The following is a 23,297-nucleotide window of genomic DNA, read 5'->3' as shown; positions in this document are numbered from 1 at the left end:
CAATATCGCTGCTTCCTATCCTGTCCAAGATAGTGGAGAAGTGCATGTCTCGGCAAATAATAAACTTTTATGAAGATAACGACATTTTTAATAAAAATCAATTTGGATTTAGAAAAAACAAAAGTACAGCTCTGGGTATAGTTAATCTTGTCTCTGACATTGTCACTGCTTATGAGAGTCGATGTTATAATACAGTCCTTTTTTGCGATCTTAGTAAGGCCTTCGATTGTGTGGACCATAGTATCTTGTTACGCAAGCTGCGAGCATATGGCTTTGCTGATGGCAGTATTGGGCTTCTGGAAACGTATCTTGCGGGGAGGTGCCAGTCTGTGCGATATGGTGGGGTCACGTCGACTGAACAGAGGATAACAACTGGAGTGCCCCAGGGCTCCATACTGGGTCCAGTACTTTTCCTTATATATATAAATGATCTTCCCCTAGTGGACAAAAACGCTGGGTATACCCTCTTTGCCGATGACACCGCCATTTCAGTCACGGCGGACACTCTTGAAGCTTCTTTATTGGCTTCTTTAAGGGCTAGGGAATTGGCCGAATTGTGGTTTAGCTCCAACAGACTACTACTGAATGGACAAAAGACAGAGAGGATGGTGTTCTCGTTGAGAGAGATTGGGACTGTAAATGATGTTCCACATATAAAATTCCTTGGGGTCCTTGTTGATCCCGGAGCACGGTGGGACGCTCACATAGGGGAAGTAGCCTCTAAACTAAATAAAAACTTATATCTGCTACGTCGCCTGGCGGACAGTGTCTCCCGGCCTGTACTTAGATCAGCTTATTTTGCAACATTTCATGCTCGTCTCTCGTATGCTGCACTCGTTTGGGGTCATGCATCGGGCTCTAAGCGCCTGTTTGGGCTGCAGCGGAGAGCTATCAGATTGTTGAGTGGATTGGGATATAGAGATGATTGTAGAGTACAGTTTTCGCAACTCGGCATAATGACCTGGCCATCAATATATATATTGGAGAATCTGCTGTATGTCAAGAATAACTTTTGTTTGTTTCCTGCTCATGAGGACGTACATGCTTATCCAACTAGACATAAACGAGATTTAATACCGGCGTATTGCCGTCTGGGAAGGTGTCAGGATGGCCCTGGCTACTGGGCAGTGAAATATTTTAATGCATTGCCCATCCTAATTAGGGAACTACCTATTAATAAATTTAAAGAAAATGTTAAAAGACTATTAACTGTAAATGTATTTTATTCTAATCAAGAGTATTTTGACCACTTCAAACAAGGTGCCTAGTCTTGTGGGGGTGTTTTGGTGTTTTGTTGTTTTGTGGATTTTAACCTCGCTGTTGACTTAATATTTAATTTTAATTTTGAATTTTCTTTTGATCGTAAGTTGTGTTTGTATAGTAGACCAAGTTTGTATCCATTTGACGTATGTACATCACTGTAACTGTGATTTTTAAACATGAATAGATTATTTGAATTTTGAATTTGAATATACAATTAAGGAGCAAAAGGGAAAAGCATTTAAAAATGAAAAAAGCTTCTTTAAAAAGGTTTGTTCTTCCTTTCTGTTTAAGGTAAATCAATTATACCTGATGTGATAATTTTTTTTAGAAAGAGGCATCCAGGTGATTTATCATCAGATGATTTTGATACACCCACTAAGCGCAAAAGAAATTTTGCAACTATAAAGGGTGCTTTGAAACGAAAAAATTTTAAAATTAAATCCCTTCAAAGCCATGTAAGATTTTTGAAACGAAAAATATTTAATCTGAAGGGACTGCTGGATTATTTTAAGCAGAAGTCTTATTTATCTGAGCATTCAGCATCCATTGTAAAGGTGTGTATTTACATCAAAAACACAGCATGTAAATTATTTGATTATTTTTTTTAGGCATCACTTGAAGGACCGGCTCGATTAATATTTGATCGAATGTTGAAAGGTCCGTCCACACAAAAATATGGTCCAGAATTGAAAGCATTTGCTTTAAGTTTATCATTCTTTTCCCCAAGAGCCTATGATTTTGTGAGGCTTACATTCAATAAGTCTCTTCCACACAGAAGAACAATATCTAGATGGTATACGTCGATAGATGGGAGCCCTGGGTTCACTAAAGAATCTCTAGAAGCACTGAAATCAAAGGTTTCAGAGAATAAACACATTTTGTGTAATTTAGTGATGGACGAAATGTCAATTCGAAGGAGAATTGAGTGGGATGGTTCTCGCTTCACTGGGTTTGTTGATGTTGGTGGGCATGTGGACTCAGAGGAGTTACCGGAAGCACGAGAAGCTCTTGTGTTTATGCTTGTCTGTTTAAGTGAAAATTGGAAGATTCCTGTAGGGTACTTTTTAACTAATGGACTGACGGGGTAATGATAAAGCGGAGCTGATAAAAAGGTGTTTAGAGTTTGTTCACGATACTGGTATAACCATTACATCAATAACATTTGATGGCGCAGTTTCCAATGTAAGTGCTATTCAGTTACTTGGTGCTGATTTAAGCGATCCAAGTAACTTAAAACCTTTTTTTAAACATCCCAAAACTGATAATAATGTTTATGTATTTTATGATATTTGCCACATGATAAAACTAGTGCGTAACTGTTTTGGAGCCATGAAGCAATTAGAAAATTCTTCAAATGAAATAATTAAGTGGGAATTCATTTCGAATCTTGTTCAACTACAGAATATTGAAGGGCTTCATGCTGCAACAAAGCTACGTAACAGGCATCTACAGTGGTCTAGGGAAGTAATGAAAGTACGGTTAGCTGTTCAAACTGTAAGCAAAAGTGTTGCGGATGCACTAACTTTTCTCAGAGAAGATATGAACCATCCTAACTTTGTAGGATCAAAGCCTACATCTGATTTTCTTCTAAACTTTAATAATTTATTTGATATTTTTAATTCTAGAGGTAAATGGGCAAAATATATATATAAAAAACGTTTATCGAAAGAAAATGTAGGCCACATTTTTGCCTATTTTCAGGAAATGAAAAATTATATTTTGGGGTTAAAGTTGCAGGGCCGTTTAATAACGGAAACTCGTAGAAAAACCGGATTTGTAGGATTTTTAGTGGCTATTGAGTCACTTAAATCTCTGTATCAGGAAACAGTAGAAGAAGCTTCAGTTTTAAAATATATATAGCTACATATAGATTATCTCAAGACCATTTAGAACTATTTTTTGGTGCAATAAGAAGTAAGGGAGGTTTTAATAATAATCCTACTGCTCGGCAGTTTCAGGCAGCATATAAGCGCTTACTGGTCAAACTTGAATTGTCTGGATCAAGTTCTGCAAATATTTCTGATTTGGAAAATATCACTATATTAAACTGTAGTGGTATTACCAAGTAGAGGAAGGTGAAAACTTGGAAGCTACTGAGGCTTTCATTGAATTAGAGAGCAAAATAAATGAAGATATTAATAAGTACAAGTATTTAAATTCTCAAACTTGGGATTTAACACTATATGCTGAAGATATAGTGGGATATATTTCAGGATTTATTATAAGAAAACTTAAAAACTGTGTATCCTGCGAAAAATGCTTAACTTTGTTGGAAAGTGATATATCAACAAGTCATTTGCAAAAGAGAAAGACTTATGGGAAGTTGGTGAAAGCTTCTGACCTTGTAATAAGTATTTGTAAGTCCGGTGAGAAATTTTTCAGATTTTTTTTAAAAACCGAAAATATATTTAATAAAAAGATTGATAATTTAATTCAATTGCTAACAACCGATACAATGACAAACATGAGTCACTAAATTTTGACCGATAATTTTGATGATCATTTTTATGATGGTGATGTTATGAATGGCCATGCATCATTATTAAGTAAATTAATATTAAAACATTTCAAACTTCGTCTGCACCATGAAACTAATAAAAGACTAGATCAATCTAAGCCAAGAGTTAGAAGTGTTAACACAAAAACCATTTTGTTTAGAAATGAATAATAAAATTATCGAAAAACAAATAGTTTGTATTTGAAAAAAGTTGATCTTGACTAGACTTGATTTTTTTTTGTTCGAGGGAGCAAAACCTCTCATGTTGCGCAAATAACTATTGGTGCATAGATACAAAAATAAATAATTTGAAATAATGCTTTCAGACTAATTTTGTTATCGGTCACATATTAGTACAGAATTGTCGAAAAAAAAAAACATTCTAATTAATATTCATTGCACTTTATACAATACTGAAAAATATTCCGTTGCATTCTTACAAATTTCTATTACTAAGTAACCATTTGCTATTATTCTTCCTTACTTGTTTATAAGACATTGAAGTAGCTTTTTTCCAGCATGAAGATTACGAGCAAATTTGAAACGTATTTCCGCAAAATGTTTTCTCTAATAAAACTTTCTAATTATGTTGATGGGATGTTAAGATTTTTTTTACAAAGTGACAAATTGATAACTTCATAAAATAACTATATTTTTTGTAACAGCAGCGTCAAATGTTAAATGAGTTACTAATATTTAAAACAACCACTTTTCACCCACTTTTGGGCCCTGTTTATAGCTTTCTAATACCATACAGGAACTTCTATGATTTACTTAAGCCGCACAGTAAAAACTTTTCGAGTTTTAACTCGCTATGTCTTTCCCTTGGTCTTTCCAATAATTCTAGTTGATATGTCAAATAATTCTCATTTCGTCTTTCACAATAATGTGAAATGGTGACTTAACAAGAAATACATATTTTTCATGTAACTAGAAACTCTTTATTACGTTTTGGTTTACTGTAACATATAATTATTTCTTATATATAATTATTACTAAGTTCAAAATTGATCAAATAGTCCAGTTGAAAACCATAAATATAATATAGAACATGTATAGGGTTCTTTTTTTAAGCATGTTAACAATATTTATAGATAACTGATTTTGTTTAAAATAAATGTAAATTATATTATGCCACTCGTTTGGCATTTGGTTTTGTTAACTTTTGTAGAGAATTGTTAGAAAACTGTACTTATATGTATATCAAACTGTATCTAGAACCTAAGGCTTCAAACAAGAAACTAAACACTCTGTAACATAAAATAGAAGTAAATTTTATTTCTTCCAATAAGTCTAGAGCTTCTGATAAAACAACTTATTATACTTAAATGATCTTTATCTTATTATTGATTAATTATTTTCTTCATTGTATTAGCATCTAATCAAATATACCTGCCAATAATAATAGTGTATTTCTAGTTCCACCAGTTAGAGCCGTTTTACTGATTAAATCCCTAGCTGATAAAGTTTAACAGAGATATAATCCAGCTCTTTCGAATGAATTCGTTTTTTTGCCGCGTTTCATACAGTAATAATTTTAATTTGTTCAGTTTGACGCCGCCACTGGAATTTTAATCGCGAGGCGTGGCCGAATCGAGATCGCGTGGTTTTGTTTTCCTACATTTTTATCCCTACTCTGGTGGGTTTCATTCATTAATCGTTTGTTTACGTCGATAGAATGGATTCGATGTGGAATAAAGAATTTCGGTATTTATGAATGACTTGTCTTGTCTATATACGTTAGCATATATTAATGTCTTTGGTTAATATACCGTATTAGTGGTGACCCGACGTGCAATCGACTCAAATTTGTATTCCCCAAAACAGTGCAAATATGAGTAGAAATGCCGTCGCCCCAACGTTGGAACCTGACGTTGCGTCGGGTAATCGAACGTTGGCTCGACGTCCAAATGCCGTTTGGGCATTATGGATAGTTCTTAGAAAACACACGTGATTAGCATTAATTCTTCGATATAAATAGGAGCTGAGCAGACACAAAAAGTTAAATTTGCTGTAGGATGTTAATCAGTTGGAAAATAAATTGTACGTTAGATAGATATGAATGACGGATGGCTGGTCCTTGTTCACTCCCAATGTCAACTTCTGCACAGTTACTCAGTTCGCCATGCATAGATTGACATTTAAAGGAATGACAATATTTCTAATACATCAGCATTTAGTTGGAAATTAAAGGAAAATTATTCGGCCAGATATTGTGGATAGAACAATGCTGCATATGACATAACAGCAAATCGAAATCGCAAATAAAACTACACACCACCCGCGCCCCAATTCTCAGTTTATTATTAAATTAAAAAAAAAATTCCAAGATTGACCTGGATGACTTTTTTTTGCTTCTCGCTTCACCGGGAGAATATCTGAAACAAAAAAAAATAATATTACCACGAGAATATAAGAAAAGTCAATGTGTTTTAAGTTTGAACTCGGTTTTAACCAATGTTAGCTGAAGCTTGATTTTATATTGTAGCATAAAATCAGTATAAAAATTCATTATACTGTCACGAAGGAAATAAATCAAATTTATTTCACTTAATCGGAAACATTAAAAAATGTGGAATTTATATTACTTATGATGCAATAGCTAGACTATGCACCTGAGTGTGACCGGACGCGAAAGAGTTGCGAAATATTTCCAGGTACCGAGGGTCGAAAGGTCGTCACGAGTTGTCGGCTAGAGGAGACCTGGTCTGGGAGTTTTTGATTGGTGGAACCAGTGCTTGGAATGCTATAAGAAGGAAGTTGTCCCCTAGAGAGGGGTTCATTCCAGTCAGTCCAGTTTTGCTGTGCACCACGTCGGAGAAGGCAGTACCTAGCCAGAAGACTCCGCTCACGCCACAGAATGTAGTCGTCCTGAATTCTGCAACCCGCACCGGGTTTACAAATTAATTAAATAGTAAACCATAATAAATCGCGAGTGCCAAACCCTCCAGAAAGTTGCCCTCATAATTGTTTAACAACTGTAAGTATAGATTTATTATTGTAATATTTTGTGCATGTAAAAGGTATTGTTTAAAGTGCTACTTTTGGGAATTATGTTGAAGGTTTTATTCCGTTTCACTAAGTTGATAAACCAACCATTTTGTCAATTAGTTTTAACTGTTATTTAGTTATTAAATTATATTTTTCTACCAAGTGGTTTGATTCTACCTCTGAAACAAGATCTCGGTAAAGGCGTTTATTAAAGTAATAAACGCACGTCTCGTTTAACTTTACAACTTAAACGTGACAATACATTGAATGGTAATCTAGCACACAACTTAACGTATTATGTCAGAAATTCACTGACTTAAAAAAAAAAAAAATTATGCAAAACACGTATTTGTCAGCGCACGAGAAAACCCACCAGTTAAAAACAGCGCACGGGAAATTGGCACTTTCCAGCGTCCTCACGGAAAAGGTACATTTTTTTAAACGAATCCACCAAAAAATAGATAGTTTTCAGACTAGTAAGAATAATGAAAAAAACCTTTCCTACTCAGGTGCGGTAAATGCACTTTTACACACTTATTTGAGTGCGGGAAGGAGTACGTTTCCACACCGGATGCGGTAAAGTTACTTTTCCGCATTGCAAAATTAATTTACAATAAATGTAAAATTTTAAAGGTAATATGTGTAAAGCGAGAATACCCACTTGCACCAACCTTTTTATGAGATGCTCAAGCAAATTAAAAAATTGAAAAAGTCATTAAACAGATAAAAAACAAAAGAAAGTCCACAATATTCAGACAGGCTTTAGTTTAAAATTCTCTAATTACTCCCTAGGTAGTGAAAGTGATATTTTCATCTCTCAAATGAGGGAGAAAACTTTTATTTTCTTTAGAGGTCGTAGAAAATAGTTATTTGCGCATAGTTAAAAGCAGCAGTTATTACTGGGCTTTTCAACCATGTGGTATTGTCTAACTGAGGACAAAAGATCACACCAGCAAACCTTTCAGGACTTTAAAATTTAATAAATGTTTAGACTACCACTTTGCTGACAAATCCACCACTTTTATGAAATATCTAAGAAACGGTGCAAGATAGGGAATAGAATAGGATAGCGAAGTATTAACATTAATTACTAGGCTTTTTGCGAAGAATTCAAAAATTAGATTAGAAACAGTGTATTCCATTTGAAAATCAAAAGTTGGTGTTCTTTCCGACTGATATGGTAATACTGCTAAGTCCAAAATATTTTACATAGAGAGTTTGGATAGGCTACACTCCAAATTTAAACGAAAAATATTAAGTCGTTTTCTAGATACTTCTAATATACCATCAGCGTGAATCACCCTGAATCTTACATATTATATTAAAAATAGACATTTTTTAAAATTATATATATACCAGGTGTCCAAGAGCACCCTGGACATAGGAGATTAACATGGGAAAACGGTTTTGATTTTTTTGCGCCTGTACGGTTCATTTGATGGAAAAACGTTTTAGATAAAAGTTGTAGTGCACATTTTCGGCTATCAACTTGTAATTTTTTCAATACCGTAGATTTGACCATTAAGACGAAAAACGGGTCTAAAATACGGAAATTTTAAATCTCCCGCCAAGCGGTCGTTAAGGAAAGTTTATATCCGGTCGTGTTACCAACCTTTCAAAATCATAACAAATCCTTGTCAGTCATTCTGTAATCAAAACATTCAAAACAAGTTTATTTAGTAATAATTTTGAGTTACTACCCACATAATGCGAAGAAAATACAATCAAATCGTGATAAAAACACTTTATCAGTAGCCACAGCCCAAAAATCTGGTAAGTTGCATTCATAACCTCATTCAATGTCTCTACTAAACTTATTTACTTTGTAGCAAAATTCTTAAAGAAAACACTGGTTTTCCTTGCAAATATTTAATGAGGATGACCGAATCACCTATCTCAAGCCTCTTCATAACACTACCAAACGATTTAAAGTGATGAAAACAGTGGACAATGAAGATCTTTGAAGATAAGTTTCCTACTGTACAGGGACAACAACAAAGGGGCCAAATACTTCCTTCAAAAGTGATGTGATTTAGTTTCAATGTGCTTAACTTCATGGACTATCATCAGCGAGGATCTTCACCAGTGTTGCAACTAAAACTTAAAATGATTCAGTGTTGATATCTGACTTAAATCTCAAAATTTGATGTGCATGTGAAATGTGAATAATCTTAAACTGGCTATAAAACCTCTGAGAAACCCCTTCTAAGAAGAGAATATGGACTTACACAGTCAAATTATCAGTCAGGTGACAAAACTTTTTGTATATGGGTAGGTATTGTCGAAAAACCAACTTTTTAATTGAGCTATCTACATGAGCTGTTCTATTCTAGGTTTAGGTATTAACATTATAATTATGTTCTTTTTTCCACACACTCAATTGTTCCAAATAAAACTTTGTACACTGAATGTTTGTATTATATTTTATTTTGTATTATTATTATATTATTGTATTTATTATTTATTCACAGTTCAAGGCACAGTATACATTTTCTTCAAGTGAAAAGCTTAGGTACAATAGGTAGCAAAGAAAACTGGTCTTACCACATAAACAGTGATTGTTCCACAGATTGAGTGTGAGTGGGTGAACCTGTCACCATACAAGCTATGCTAACAACAACTTTGTCTTACTAACCTAATAGTGGAGTTCCAAATTAGCAAAGGTAGGTGAAATGTAGTGATTGAAAGCCTCTAAAGAGAAACAATTTGCTTCTAATTCAATACACCATTTCACAGGACATACCTTTACTAATCAAATGTGAACTCGAGTTACACATTACTTGCAAATAAACTATTTTTGGTTAGTAGACATTTTACAAGTATCCTTGTAGGTGAATGATGTTCAAGTTAACTAATGGAGCTAATTAAATATCAGTACTTACCTTACCCTGTAGAGATGGGAAAAAACATTGACAATCAGTTATAAAAAATGCCTTTTTATTAACATCATACAATGTAAAACCACTTAAACACTATGGTGTGTTGATAACACTACAAAACAGAAGGATACAATAAAACTATCAGTCACATAGGTCACTAAATTGCATCACTTTTGAGGGAAGTATTTACCCTCTTTTGTGGTCCCTGTATAGTAAAGCAACTTATCTTCAAACATCTGCAGGCCTTCCTAGTCCATTGTTTTTATCACTTTAAATCATTTGGTAGTGTTATGAAGAGGCTTGAGATAGGTGATTCGGTCATCCTCATTAAATATTTGCAAGCAAAACCAGTGTTTTCTTAAAGAATTTTGCTACAAAGTAAATAAGTTTAGTAGAGACATTGAATGAGGTTATGAACGCAACTTACCAGATTTTGGGACTGTGGCTCCTGATAAAGTCTTTTTATCATAATTTATTTGTATTTTCTTCGCAGTATGTGGGTAGTAACTCAAAATTATTACTAAATAAACTTGTTTTGAATGTTTTGATTTCAGAATGACTGACAACGATTTGTTATGATTTTGAAAGGTTGGTAGCACGACCGGATATAAACTTTCCTTAACGACCGCTTGGCGGGAGATTTAAAATTTCCGAATTTTAGATCCGTTTTTCGTCTTAATGGTCAAATCTACGGTATTGAAAAAATTAGAAGTTGATAGCCGAAAATGTGCTCTACAACTTTTATCTAAAGCGTTTTTCCATTAAATGAACCGTACAGGCGCAAAAAAATCAAAACCATTTTCCCATGTTAATCTCCTATGTCCAGGGTGCTCTTGGACACCTGGTATACAGGGTGGCCCAGTTTTAAATGTCAATAATTCACCAATCCATAGCCAATTAAAAAATAAGTTAACATTCGTTATGTCATTTTCCTGAAAAGTGCTTCCTAAGGAAAATACAGTCCTTCAAATTTCTGTTTAAAAAATGGTTTTTTTTTTGTCATAACTGTCAGACCGTTGGAGCAATATTGATCAAATTTGGAACAAGCACTTTATTACACGTTATTACGGTCAAAGATCCAAAACTAACCCAACCCAACTTAAAAATTGTCTTGAAAACGGAAAATTCACTTAAGAAGTTAAAAAAATATTATTGTAGCCAGTTTTCATAGTTTCCAGACAAACTGACTTTTCATGCAAATCGAGAGACTTTAATACTGAAAATTGACTTGTAGACATAAAAACTACTTTTTCAAGAATTTGTTACTACAAATTCATAAATTTAAACCTTAAAAATTGACTTGAACCCCAAAATGTGACTGAACTAATGAAAAGTGACATCAGAAGCTTAAAATTTGCATTTGAAGTAAGTTTTCATAATTTGAAGACAAATTTCAATATTGTAGTCTTGAAAATAGTCTTAGATGCAGGACATTGACATTAGATTCATGAAAATTGTCTTCAAAACGAAGTTTTCGTGCTACTATCTTCACCAACTTATTGACATAGCAAACTTAAAAAACAATTTTTACATTCTTCATAGACTTAAAATAGCATTCCAAGCTTTGTCACTATTAAATCGACTTCTAGACACCTCAGTGCTAAAAATTCGGGTATTTCTTAATAAACTAGACTGTTTTTAGTGTTTTAAGGCTGTTTTCAGTGCCTCAAATCGAGTTTCAAGACTATCTTTACAAAGTTTTTGACTTATCAGGCCTAAAAGCCAGTTTGTTCACTGACCATAGTCTTGAAAATGTTATTTCAAGCTTCTTCACTATTAAATTGACTTCTGCACTCATAGGTGCAATAAATTGTAGCATCTCTAAGAAATTCAGACTGTTTTTAATGCTTTTTAAGACTGAAAAATCGAGTTTAAGACTATTTCCAAAAGTCAAGTTTCTTCAGTAATAAAAGTAAAAAATGTTGGTACCAAATGCTACAATAATACGTCTTGAGAACTAATTTTTAGAAATAAAATAGTCCGAAAATTTAATTTACTCTAGACTTGGTGTCCAGTCCAGAAAATTGAGTTGTACACCATTCAAGTCTTGAAAATATACTTTTGGACTCTCTTTAGGTCCTAGTAAAGTCAGTTCTAGCATTAAAAGTCAACTTTTATATTATTTTTAGTAGTAAAAAATGAGTTTCATGCACAATACAATCTTTGTCTTGATTTCCGGACTTTTTAGTTCTTGAATGCCAGTTTCAGACACTCAACCAGGATGGCAGTCTGAGAAAGCGAATCATAAGACTATTCCTAGTAGTAAAAAGCAACTTTTTAGACTATTCAGTACAAATTTGGACTTTCACAAGTCTTGAATGTTCAGTTTTTTAACTATAAAACGATTTTTTAAATGGAAATTTGGAGGACTGTATCTTCCTTAGGAAACGTTTTTCAGAAAAATGACATAATGCAAGTCAACTTATTTTTTGATCAGCTATCAAATGGTGAATTATTGACACTTAAAACTGGACCACCCTATATATATATATATACAATCTTTATTCTCCAAAAGAAAAGGCTATCGGCCCTAGTGGCCTTTCTGTCCATTTAAACTTATATTTGATTATGAATTCTATTTAAAAGAAGAAAGTTATGTCAATTCTTGAGGAAACTGAACGCAGTAGCTAAAAACTAAACACGAAACTGAAATCACAACGAAAAAGTGCCTTAAAAATGTTTGTGTTTCACTCCGATATTTTAATAAAGAAAAAAGTTGGGTAAAGTTTTTAAAATGGGCAAAATTCGAAAAACAGCCTATAGCGCCGCAATCTGACAAGATATCGAAATACGGTTTTTGCCATGACACCGTATCTAGCTGGAAAATGGGGTTTTTCTGTCAAAACACTCTAAATCCTGACACCCTGTACAGCTGATTCAATGATAAAGTTCATTATCTCGTTTGATTTGAGAAATAGAAAAATAATGTTAAATACAAAAGTTTTAGAGAATATTGATATTTACAGTTTAAAATTACTTTTGGATATACAGGTTCTTAAAACATGACAGAAAACATTAGTTTTTTTAAATATACTTTTTTTTACATTTTTTCCGTCGACCATGTATTGACAGCCTTTTTTGATGGACGATAACGAATGCAAAATCGTTCAATATTGAGTTCCATTAATGCATGATTTTTCAATTGTTTTACTTTAATGCATGATCTTATCAGGCAATCAAATACGCTCATAGTATAGTTCTATCCTTTTTTATTTGTATGAAACAAAGAGAAATAAACACACATTCTTTAGTTGACATCCACCATTACTGACAGAACAGTTTTTTCAAAACTTTGTAGGATTATAAACCTTTATTATAAACTACAGTTGACAGAAAAATGTTGTAACCAACTTTTATATTAATAAGCGATTAATAATCTCAAATTGTTAATAATGTCAGATTATTTAATTTTTAATTTTTCTATACAAATATTACTTTCTACTATGATGTAAAATTGACTGTATTGCCATTGTTTCTAAAAGTAGAATACTCATATTTGGTACGAACGTTCTACAGGAACGACAAAAATGATTTATGCAAATAAATCGTATAATAATTGCATTAGGTGCTACAGGACGTTCAATTTTTTAAAATATATTTTGATTAATTCAGTTTAAGAAATTTCCTTTCCCATTCTTCTCAACACCTCCTTGTTCGTTGTTCTGCTCACCCAGCTTATTCTGAGGATTCTTCGATATGCCCACATCTCGAACGCTTCCAGCCGGTCAGTGTCGCACTTCTTAAGCGTCCAGGCTTCCATTCCATATAATAGTACTGGAAATATGTAGCATTTAAGCATTCTGATTTTAACATGTAGACTAAGATCTGTTCTGGTTAATGCATTCCTCATTTTATTAAACACTGATCTAGCCTTTCCGATTCTTGATCTTATTTCCTGTGAATAATCATTATTGTCATTTACAATCGTTCCCAAGTACTCGTATTTGCGGACTTTCTCCACTGGCTCCCCTTTGATCCATAATGTTTCTCGCTGTTGCTGGTGTTTTGTGATTGTCATGAATTTAGTCTTTTTGGTGTTAAGTGTGAGCCCCCTTTCTTCGCTGATCTGTACTACTAGATCTATCAGCCTTTGCAGTTCTTCCAGGGTTTCTGCTATTAGTACTGTGTCATCCGCGTATCTGATGTTGTTTATAACCTTTCCATTAACTTTCACTCCCGTTGTTTTTTGATTTTCCAGTGCTTCTTGTACTATGTCTTCTGAATACAGATTGAAGAGTAATGGTGAGAGCACGCATCCTTGTCTTACTCCACGTTTTATTTTTATCTCTTCTGAAAGTTCATTTTGCACCGAAACTTTGGCAGTCTGGTTAAAATAGAGATATGTTATTATCCTGATATCATTCCTGTCAATGTTTTTATCTCTCATGAGTTTTATGAGGTGATTATGGCGGACTTTGTCGAAAGCTTTGTTATAATCGAGGAAGGCTACATATGTTGGTTGATTGACATCCATGAGTCTTTGAGACAACACATTAAAAGCAAACAACGCCTCTCTAGTACCCATTGCGTTTCTGAAACCAAATTGTGTTTCGCTAAGATCTTGTTCAATCCTTCTAAAAATTCTTCGATGTATAATTTTAAGGAATATCTTAAGGGTATGGCTCATTAGGCTGATCATCCGGTGATCCTTGCATTCCTTAGCGTTCAATTTTTTTGGCAGTGTAATAAATGTTGATTTGAGCCATTCTCCAGGGATGATTCCGGTGTTATATACAGTGTTGTACAGATCTACCAGTACTCCAATTTGGTCTTCTGCAATTAATTTGATAATTTCTGTTGGTGTTTCATCAGGTCCTGGAGCTTTATTGTTTTTTGTTGTTCTAACTGCATATATAACTTCTTCTTTTGTTATATTTGGGCCCTGTTCCTTATCTGTGTCTCCATCTGTTGTTTCCTGTTGTCTCTCGTCTTCAAACAATTCTTCGATGTATTCATTCCATCTTTCTAGTTTCCCTTTGGTGTCCTATACCGAAAGTTAATATTACGAAAGATACAGGGTGTGAAAGTTGAAATTTTGTTCTTGTTTTTTTATCATATTATCTAGGTATTTTGATATAAATTACTGAAAATGTGTATACGGGGGTTTTGACAGCCGGTAAATATGATGGTTTCATCTATTTGCAGTAGCTGATAGGGGGCGCTACCTGCAGCTTTTTCATCTGCTTAAAGGACTAGGGTTTTCTACGTGAAAAAGGTATACTTGTTTTAAGGCTTAAAAGTTGACCGTTTTTGAGATATCCACTATTTTCATATTGCATGTAGCAACTTTCAAATTAGTAAATATTTATTTTATGAAAGTAAGTTTTTATTTTGCCTTTGTAGAATACTTGTTGTCCAAAAGAAACCTTTTTTTAATGTTAATACTTTAATTTCCAGTGGTTTGTGGTGTAAGTTGTTTCACCAAATTCACTGAAAATACGTAAGGATTTTTCATTTATTTTTATCAGTCTTTTTGTTGTGTGATTTAGCTAAAAGATATTCCAATTAGTTTTTTTAAGGTGTGTATAAATTACGTAAATGTACTTTACCCTTTAACCATTTAACCGTATTAGCAATGCAATATTAAAACATTAAATATCTCGAAAACGGTCAACATTTAAGATCTAAAACTAGTATATTTTTTTAAATAGAAAACATATTAGAATAATATTTTGAAGTCGTATGTCCGTTTCAGCTGCGTAAAAAAAAGTTTAAGTACTTTTAAGCAGCTGAAATAGTTGCAGATAGCGCCTCCTATCAGCTACTGCAAAATAGTAGTAGTAATGCTGTAGCTCTATATCCCATTACTTATGGTCCACCCTATACAGGGTTATTCACGTTATTTGACACGGAAGATTGTGACTAAACTATTCACTTTCAAAAAAGTTATAGACCTATTGAAGGTATCTTTTAAAAATATTTTCAAGATGTACCGGTTGTCCCAAATGCCGAAAAAGTATCAAAGTCATGTTTTTTCAAATGTAACACCTGGTATATTACTTTATTTTCAGAATCTACGTTGAAAATAAAAATTAATTTTATTGATGTTTGATAGGTCTAAACTTTCCAGTTTCTCAGATATTCCTTAATTTGTAAAAATGTAGAACAAATATTAACATTTAAACATTCAACCTTCCTTTGAGATTAATTCACCAAAATTGGTTTGGGCGATGATAACATATTAAGTTTTATGCTCCAAAAGTGATAAATTGTCTAGCTCATATAGGGGGTCTCAAAAAAAATTATTTAATCAAAAACTAAAATTTTGAAGTAGTATAAACTTGTCAAAATCAAATGGAACCACAGTTACAGTATATGCAAATTTAATTACCTATCGAAAATTATTAAGGTTTCGTACCTCTAATTGTTAACATTTTCTTGAAAAAATCGACATTTCTTAAAGTAGAGCTGACTGACTGATTTTTGATATCGTTCAAAGATCACTTGGTATCTTTTCGAATTACATATCTATCATTCTAATCTAAGTAAAGCTTAGAATAAAATGGTGGCTTAATACTTTGTAAATTTGCTATAGAAGTAATTCATAAAAATAATTAAATAAATCATTCAAACAAAAATAATTCATAAAAATGTTTAAAACGGCGACAATTCGACTACAAACTACTAAAACTAAACTAAACACTAAACATCCAACTACTCCGTTTTTGAGTCCTTCAGCAACATTATTAAGTATCTTAATGGATATACTCCTAAAAATTTCGCTAATTCGCTAATCTCTGGTCATTTCTCAAGGGTGACTTTCAAGCTTGGTATCTTCTGAGACATTTTTTCAACAATTATTGAATCTGGAAGGTCGTTTTTTTTTTGCTTAGTAACAAACTTCAGGCTTTTGAGACCTATTCTAGCATTTCTGAGCTTCTAAATCGTTTTTTTTAAGAATCTCTGATCTTAGTAATTTTTAGATGTCTCAATCACCAATTTGACACTTCTGAGGCCTGTTCTAAAATGTCTGAGTTTTTTTTTACCTTTAGACATTCTTGCCTTCTGAGTATTCTTTTCGTGTCTTCTGAGTCATTTTTTTTTAACAAACTTTAACCTATTTTTAGTTTTTAAGTCTAATAATGCATTTTTGTTTTCTGAATCTTTTCATGGTCTTCTGAGCTATTTTTTAAATCTTCTGAGTCATTTCGACTTTTAACTAACTTTTCTGACAGTTTTTCTCACTTTTCAAAAACTTCTTCAAGTTATTTCTGTCGTCTGAGTCCACTGATTTTTTGGTGTCTTCTGAGTAATTTTTGACTAATTTTAGTCTCATTTCAGTTTCAAAAACTTATTTAAGTTATTTCCGTTTTCTGAGTCGTTTTTGGTCTTCTGAGCTATTTTGACCATTCTAAACTTTTTCTCAATTTACAAAACTCCTTTTAGTTATTTTTTGTCTTCTGAGCTTTCTTTATAGTGTTCTGAGTTCTTTGAGCTCTCCTTGAAATTTCATTTTTTTTACTTTCTGAGTCATTTTAAAATGAGAGTTTATTTCAGCTTCAAAAACTTTTTTAAGTTATTTCTGTCTTCCGAGTCGTTTTTGATCTTCTGAGCTACTTTTGTCTTCTGAGTCATTTTGACTTGGACCCCTTGAGTGACCACTCGTTTTCGACTAATTTGGGGTCGCTGAATCCAAATTTACAGTCAGATGTCACGTACCTCTCACCCAGCTCGAGTTTAATACAAAAACGCGACTAACTTTGTCAGTTTTGAAGATATCGCAAAACTGACCACACCAGCGTGTTTCGTGGAAAAAATTAACATAAAATGAATTTGAGATGACGTTTCTAAAATGACTCAAAATCGGTGCTAGTTCGAGAAATGTTGACTTTCCAAGAAAACGCGAACAGTTAGCCATAGGAGACCTCAATAATTTTCGATAGATAATTAAATTTTGCATCTACTTTAACAATAAAATAGGTGGTGTTCAATTTGATTTTGACAAGTTGTTAAAGTTTAAAGGTTGCAATTAGTGGGAGAAAAATGTTGAGACATCCTGTATGAGCTAGACAATTTCTCACCCATGGATCCTAAAACTTGATCATTTAGTAGGTCCCAAGCCAATTTTGAGTGATAAAAATCAATCAGAGGTTTAGTGATTAAACATTAAAATTTGTTCTAAATTTTTACAAAATAACGAATATCTGAGAAACTGTAAAGTTTAGACGTACCAAACCTCAATGTCATTCATTACCTTTTATTTTCAACGTAGATTCTGAAAATCAAATAAAATACTAGGTATTCCATTTGAAAAAATATAACTTTGATACTTTTTCTGCATTTGGGACAACCGGTACATCTTGAAAATATTTTTAAAAGATACCTAAAATAGGTCTATATCCATCCCAGAATCAAAAGTTTATTGAAAGTGAATACTTTAGTCACAATTTTCCGTGTCGAATAACGTGAATAACCCTGTATAATTGATAAAAAACAAATGTTTTAATTTTGTATGTCATTAACAACAATTTAAAATGTTTATTGTTCAATTGAATTGTTAAGGACAATTTTCAGATTATAGTTTAGTTAAGATAACAAAAAATGCAGGTAAAAGTTAAAACATATAAATAAAACGCAGACATTTAAATTAGGTAGGTATATGACATACTTCACAAAAGTTGAATTGTAAAAGATATCAGAAAAATAAGTAATACACAGGCTGTTCCATTTAAAAAAGTCGAAATTACTTAAGCTGAATTAGTCAACACGGTGTTTCATGGTAAATGCGTTATACAGGATGTTTCACGGTAAATGCGTCATATTTTAGGGTGTGATTAAAGGTCAAAAAATAACTCTAGTTTGCTATATAAACCATGGTCCAAAGATGTTTCGTTATGTAGATACAGGGTGTTAAAGTTTGGGTAAAAAAATCAAAATTTACTTATTTCATTAAAACAATAAGAGATATTTTCATAAAACTTTTTAGGTGTCAACGATAAAGTTCGTTTTGCCATTAAAAATATATTTTTTATATTTGCCAGTGGCGTCCAATCAAACAAGTTATTGACCATTTTTGCAAAAAAAATATGTACGCCACTGTTTTTCCAAAAAATGCAAATCAGTTCTGAATTTCTTATTCAATTTAACACAGAAAAGGTATCTAGTAACTTTTTGGTACGTCATCTCGTTTTCGAATAAAAAATCCTGCAAAAGTACCCTTACAATTAATACTAAATCTTCGAATTTCGCCTCTATTCAATTTTAAAATTTTGATTTATTCAGTTTTTTTAGGAAAAAATAGGATACTCGAGGATACTGCTTGTTCCTATCGAATAATTTTTTTTTTCAAAAACACTAAATTAATAAAAAGTTAGATATTGATTAATAAAATAAACAGTCGACGATTTAGTATTGATTTTATGGGTACATTTTTATGATTTTCAATTTTTTATTGGAAAACAGAAAGATGTACCGAAAAGTTACTAGATAGCTTTTCTGTTCTAAATTGAATGGGGAATTCAAAATTGATTTGCGTTTAATGGAAAAAGAGTGGTGTATACATATTTTTTTGCAAAAACATTCAGGAACGTATTTGATTGAACGCTACTGGCAAAATAAAAAATTATGTTTTTTATTGCAAAACGTGCCTTATCCTGGACAGTTGACACCTACAAAGTTTTATAAAAATATCTGAAACCGGTTTGAAGAAATAGATAAATTTAGATTTTTTTATTCAAACTTTAACACTCTGTATATTCATAATGGAACATCTTTTGCCCATGGTTTATTTAGCAAACTAGGGGATTTTTTTACTTTTAATCAAACCATAAAATATGACGCATTTATCGTAAAACACCCTGTATTTTAGGGTTCGATTAAACGTCAAAGGAAAACCTAGTTTTCTATATAAACCATGATCCAAAAATGTTTCGTTATGGAAGTACAGGGTCTTAAAGTTTTGATAACAAAAATCTAAATTTATTTATAATTCTCAAATCGGCTGCAGCTATTTTCATAAAACTTTATATTTGATAAAACAAAAATCTTCACCAACTCGTTCAATTGGATACCACTGGCAAAATTGAAAAATAACTTTTTTTATTCCAAAGCGTGCTCTGTTGTTGACACCTACAAAGTTTTATGAACATAGGTATCTGCAGCCCTTTTGAAGAAATAAATAAATTTAGATCTTTTTATGCAAACTTTGACACCATGTATCTCCATAGCAAAACATCTTTGTTTAAGTAGTGTTATTTTGTTATATTTAATCAAACCATAAAATATGACGCATTTATCATGAAACACTCTGTAAAAAAATTGAACGCCCTGTAGCATCTAACGCAAATTTATTTGCGTAAATCTAATTTGTGGTCCCTGTGCAAACAATGGTAATTAGTAATACAACCAATTTTATATCAGAGTAAAAACTAATATCTTAAAAAATTCAATATTAGTAAAACCTTGAGTAAAACTATCAGGTTGAAGTATAGACAACATAAAACTTTTCAAATTCTACCTAGTATCTACAAATGAATTAAAAAATACAAGGTTCTATTTAAAAAATCTAATGCCTGGTTTATACCTTCAAATTAAAAAAATTTATTTTAATTTAAATTACATGTAAAATTGAATGAAAATTATTGTGGTTTATACTTTTCAAGATATGCTAAATTAAATGACATAGATGTGTTTTTGACTTTGACGTATTCTAGACATATTTAACCTAAAAAGGGTGAAAGAGTTTAGCTATAAAATAATCATTTGTAAAGTTAAAAATATTAAACCAGGAATGAAGTTTTCTTTGGCAGTGGTTACCGCAATAGTCGGAATTGGTGTATCTTTGATAAAATGATGGAAAAGAAATTGGAGATATGGAGTAAGACCGATAAACAGAAAATGAGAAAAAAAAACAAATAAAGTTTCACATTTCATCACAACGAAAAGTGATAAAGGGTTCACAAATTAGCCTCAATTTCACCCAATGGTGAAAGTTGGTTCACTTTTAAGTTAACATTAGTTTTAATTTTGTGTAAATGTTAAGTACAGCATGTCATATACAAATGTGTACCTTTAACTTTGATAAAATTAAACTGACTTTAACGAAAATATAGTTTAATTGTTAATTTGGAGGTATAAACAGGGGACAATGTCTGGTTTACACCTCCAAATTAACAATTAAAGTAAATGTTCATTAAAGACAAATTTATCACCCGGTTTCTACCTCCAAATTAATGAATTAAACTAAATGTTAAATTAAGTTAAGTTTTAACTTAAATTTAAAAACTTAAAGCCACAGGTTTGCCAACTTTAAACTAAGGGCAAATTCTTGAAACCTTCGTTGTGATAAAATGTGAAACTTGATTTGTTTTTTCCTTCATTCCCTGTTTATCAGTCTTACTCCATATCTCCAATTTCATTTCCATCGTTTTGTCAAGGATACACCGATTCCAACTAGTGTGGTAACCACAGCCAAAGAAAACTTCATCCATTAGTTATTATTTTAAATTTTACAAATGATTATTTTATAGCTGAACTTTTTCATGAATTTTTCAGCCCTCTTTAGGTTAGAATATGTCTAAAATACGTCAAAGCCAAAAACACATCTATGTCATTTAATTTAGCATATCTTGAAAAGTATAAACAACAATAATTTTCATTCAATTTTACATGTAATTATAATTTAATTTAATTTTTTAATTTGGAGGTATAAACCGAGCATTACATGTAATTAAAATCAAATTATTTTTTTTAATTTAAAAGTATAAACCGAGCAGGGATGTGCAAATAACCACTTTTTTTGATTTTGACCAGGGCAGTGGTCAAAACTGGTTAAAACCGATCAAAATGGTTGAAACTGGTTAAAACCAAAATAAAAAATGTATTCCTAGAATAAAAAATTAAAAAATATATAAATTAGGTGTAGAAAAATGTAACAAACTGATTTCTGTATATAGAATGTTAAATTTAAAAATAAAACAAGATAAAAATTTTGAAAGGTAGGAAGACAATGATGACTGGATGTAGGTATAATAGACAGGTTTATAATTTGTTGGCTTTTTGTTGTTTAAATGTTTCTTTTTGTTTAAAATAATTTTTTTTTTATTTTGAGTACAAATGTTTGTATATTTTGAGGTAAAACATTTCTTAAAAAATAACTAAAACAATTTGATATATATATTTTTTTAATTTTGAACTTTTTGGTTTTGACCACTAACACTAAAGTTTCCAAAACAAATTTGACCAGGGCAGTTTTAACCGGGTTAAACCAATGGTTTAAACCACGCTGTCCAAAACTTGCCAACCCTGAAACCGGGCAAAATACTTTTCAAGTTATGTTAAATTAGATAGCATAGATGTGTTTATGACTTTGGACATATTCTAACCTACCAAAAAACAAAGTGTTAGTGTACAATGATGATTATTGTGTTAAAGGTAAAATGAAAACTGTATTGCTTTTTATTTTTGTTAATGTTACTAGAATTAAACTAGATTCATAGTTCTAGTTCCGCAAGAAGAAGTAATCACTAAGCTGCAGTAAAAATAAATAATATATTTATAACATAAAATATTGATGGTTTATAAGACTTTGGGGTTATGTTATTTCCTTCTTACTAAAGTCGAACTATGAATTGACATGGCTACTACTGCTTGCTGCTTATTTCTTGCGGAATTAGAACTACAAATCTAGCTTTAAAACAGTTAACTCACCTTAAAACTTGCTATTTAATCCACTGTTGTACCTAATGTAGATAGTTTAATATATTGCACACAATTTTTCTTCTTCAACTTGACTTGATTGCAGTCCCTGGGAAATGTAGTCACTTTCTTCATAAAAGTTGTGCTTTTTCATCCACATGGAAAAGTAGTGATGTATGCAGCATATACCAGTTGCAGATCTGTAAGACTAGCCGAATTAGTTACTAGAACCACCCTTAAAAAATGTTAGTACAAAAATGTGTAGTAATGATGCATCAGCAATACCATGGTTTATTACATAGGTTAGGTATGAAATTGTCATTGTAATCTTACCTGGGCCAGCAGCTGTTCCATCCATTATGTCAATCGAAAAATATACATTTACTTGATTTTAGTGTATAATCTTCACCAATTAAATTGTTAGATTTTGTCATAAAAATATAATTAATTTTAGCAGCATGCTAAAACAAATAAACAAAAGCAAAGTGACAAGTGGAAATTTTACTTGACAACACAACAGATCCAAGAGGGCGGCCCTATCAGCAAAACCTGTTTCCTTGAAACGCTACCTCGCGTGACGTCACAGTGGGTGCTCGGGTGTACAGTATTAATATAATACACACACACAAACAATCTCTATTTCCGAGGAAAAAGGCTATCGACCTACCGGTCTTTCTGCCAATGTTACAGAAACAAAGCTTAATGTATCCACATAAATATTTGTTAAAAAAAAAATAAATAAATAATGTTTTACAAAGAAAAGGTTAAAATTAATAGTTAGTCCGTTTTTTTAGGTAAAATGTTCCAACAGAGTATATTGAGAAAAGGCGTAGCGAGATTGTCTATTTGGTCTTGTGAGGGAGATGGGGTTTATAATTGTCCAGTTGTGGGGGTTGCCTTTCCATTTTGCCTCTAGTTTCGTTAATCGTTCTGTTACTTTTGTCATTTGTGTCCGTTCGTAGAGTAATTCGTTGGTTGGGTTATGTAGCGGGTTTTGAGGATGTCTAATCTTGGTTACTAGTCTAAGTGCA

At 32.1% G+C, this 23,297-nt stretch overlaps 3 long non-coding RNA genes across 3 annotated transcripts; 1 reads left to right on the top strand and 2 right to left on the bottom strand.

The window, feature by feature from the left end:
* Positions 1 to 65: 65 nt before the first annotated feature.
* On the bottom strand, positions 66 to 22,755 carry LOC145738345 (uncharacterized). The gene is made up of 3 exons (XR_014180724.1): positions 22,600 to 22,755; positions 22,279 to 22,466; positions 66 to 6,138 (listed from the first exon to the last, which is right to left on the bottom strand). It is a non-coding gene; the product is annotated as an uncharacterized LOC145738345 (long non-coding RNA).
* On the top strand, positions 8,126 to 9,158 carry LOC145738280 (uncharacterized). Its single transcript, XR_014180681.1, has 2 exons — positions 8,126 to 8,524; positions 8,581 to 9,158. It is a non-coding gene; the product is annotated as an uncharacterized LOC145738280 (long non-coding RNA).
* Positions 9,672 to 11,617, bottom strand: LOC145738216 (uncharacterized). Its single transcript, XR_014180647.1, has 2 exons — positions 10,058 to 11,617; positions 9,672 to 10,001 (listed from the first exon to the last, which is right to left on the bottom strand). It is a non-coding gene; the product is annotated as an uncharacterized LOC145738216 (long non-coding RNA).
* Positions 22,756 to 23,297: the final 542 nt, after the last annotated feature.

The sequence above is a fragment of the Ips typographus genome, linkage group LG15, assembly GCF_016097725.1.
Source record: "Ips typographus isolate SLU linkage group LG15, UJ_Ityp_2.0, whole genome shotgun sequence".
In the NCBI taxonomy this organism is placed as follows: domain Eukaryota; kingdom Metazoa; phylum Arthropoda; class Insecta; order Coleoptera; family Curculionidae; genus Ips; species Ips typographus.
The sequence above is the reverse complement of the archived record's forward strand: the minus strand, read 5'-3'. Positions and strand labels throughout refer to the sequence as shown.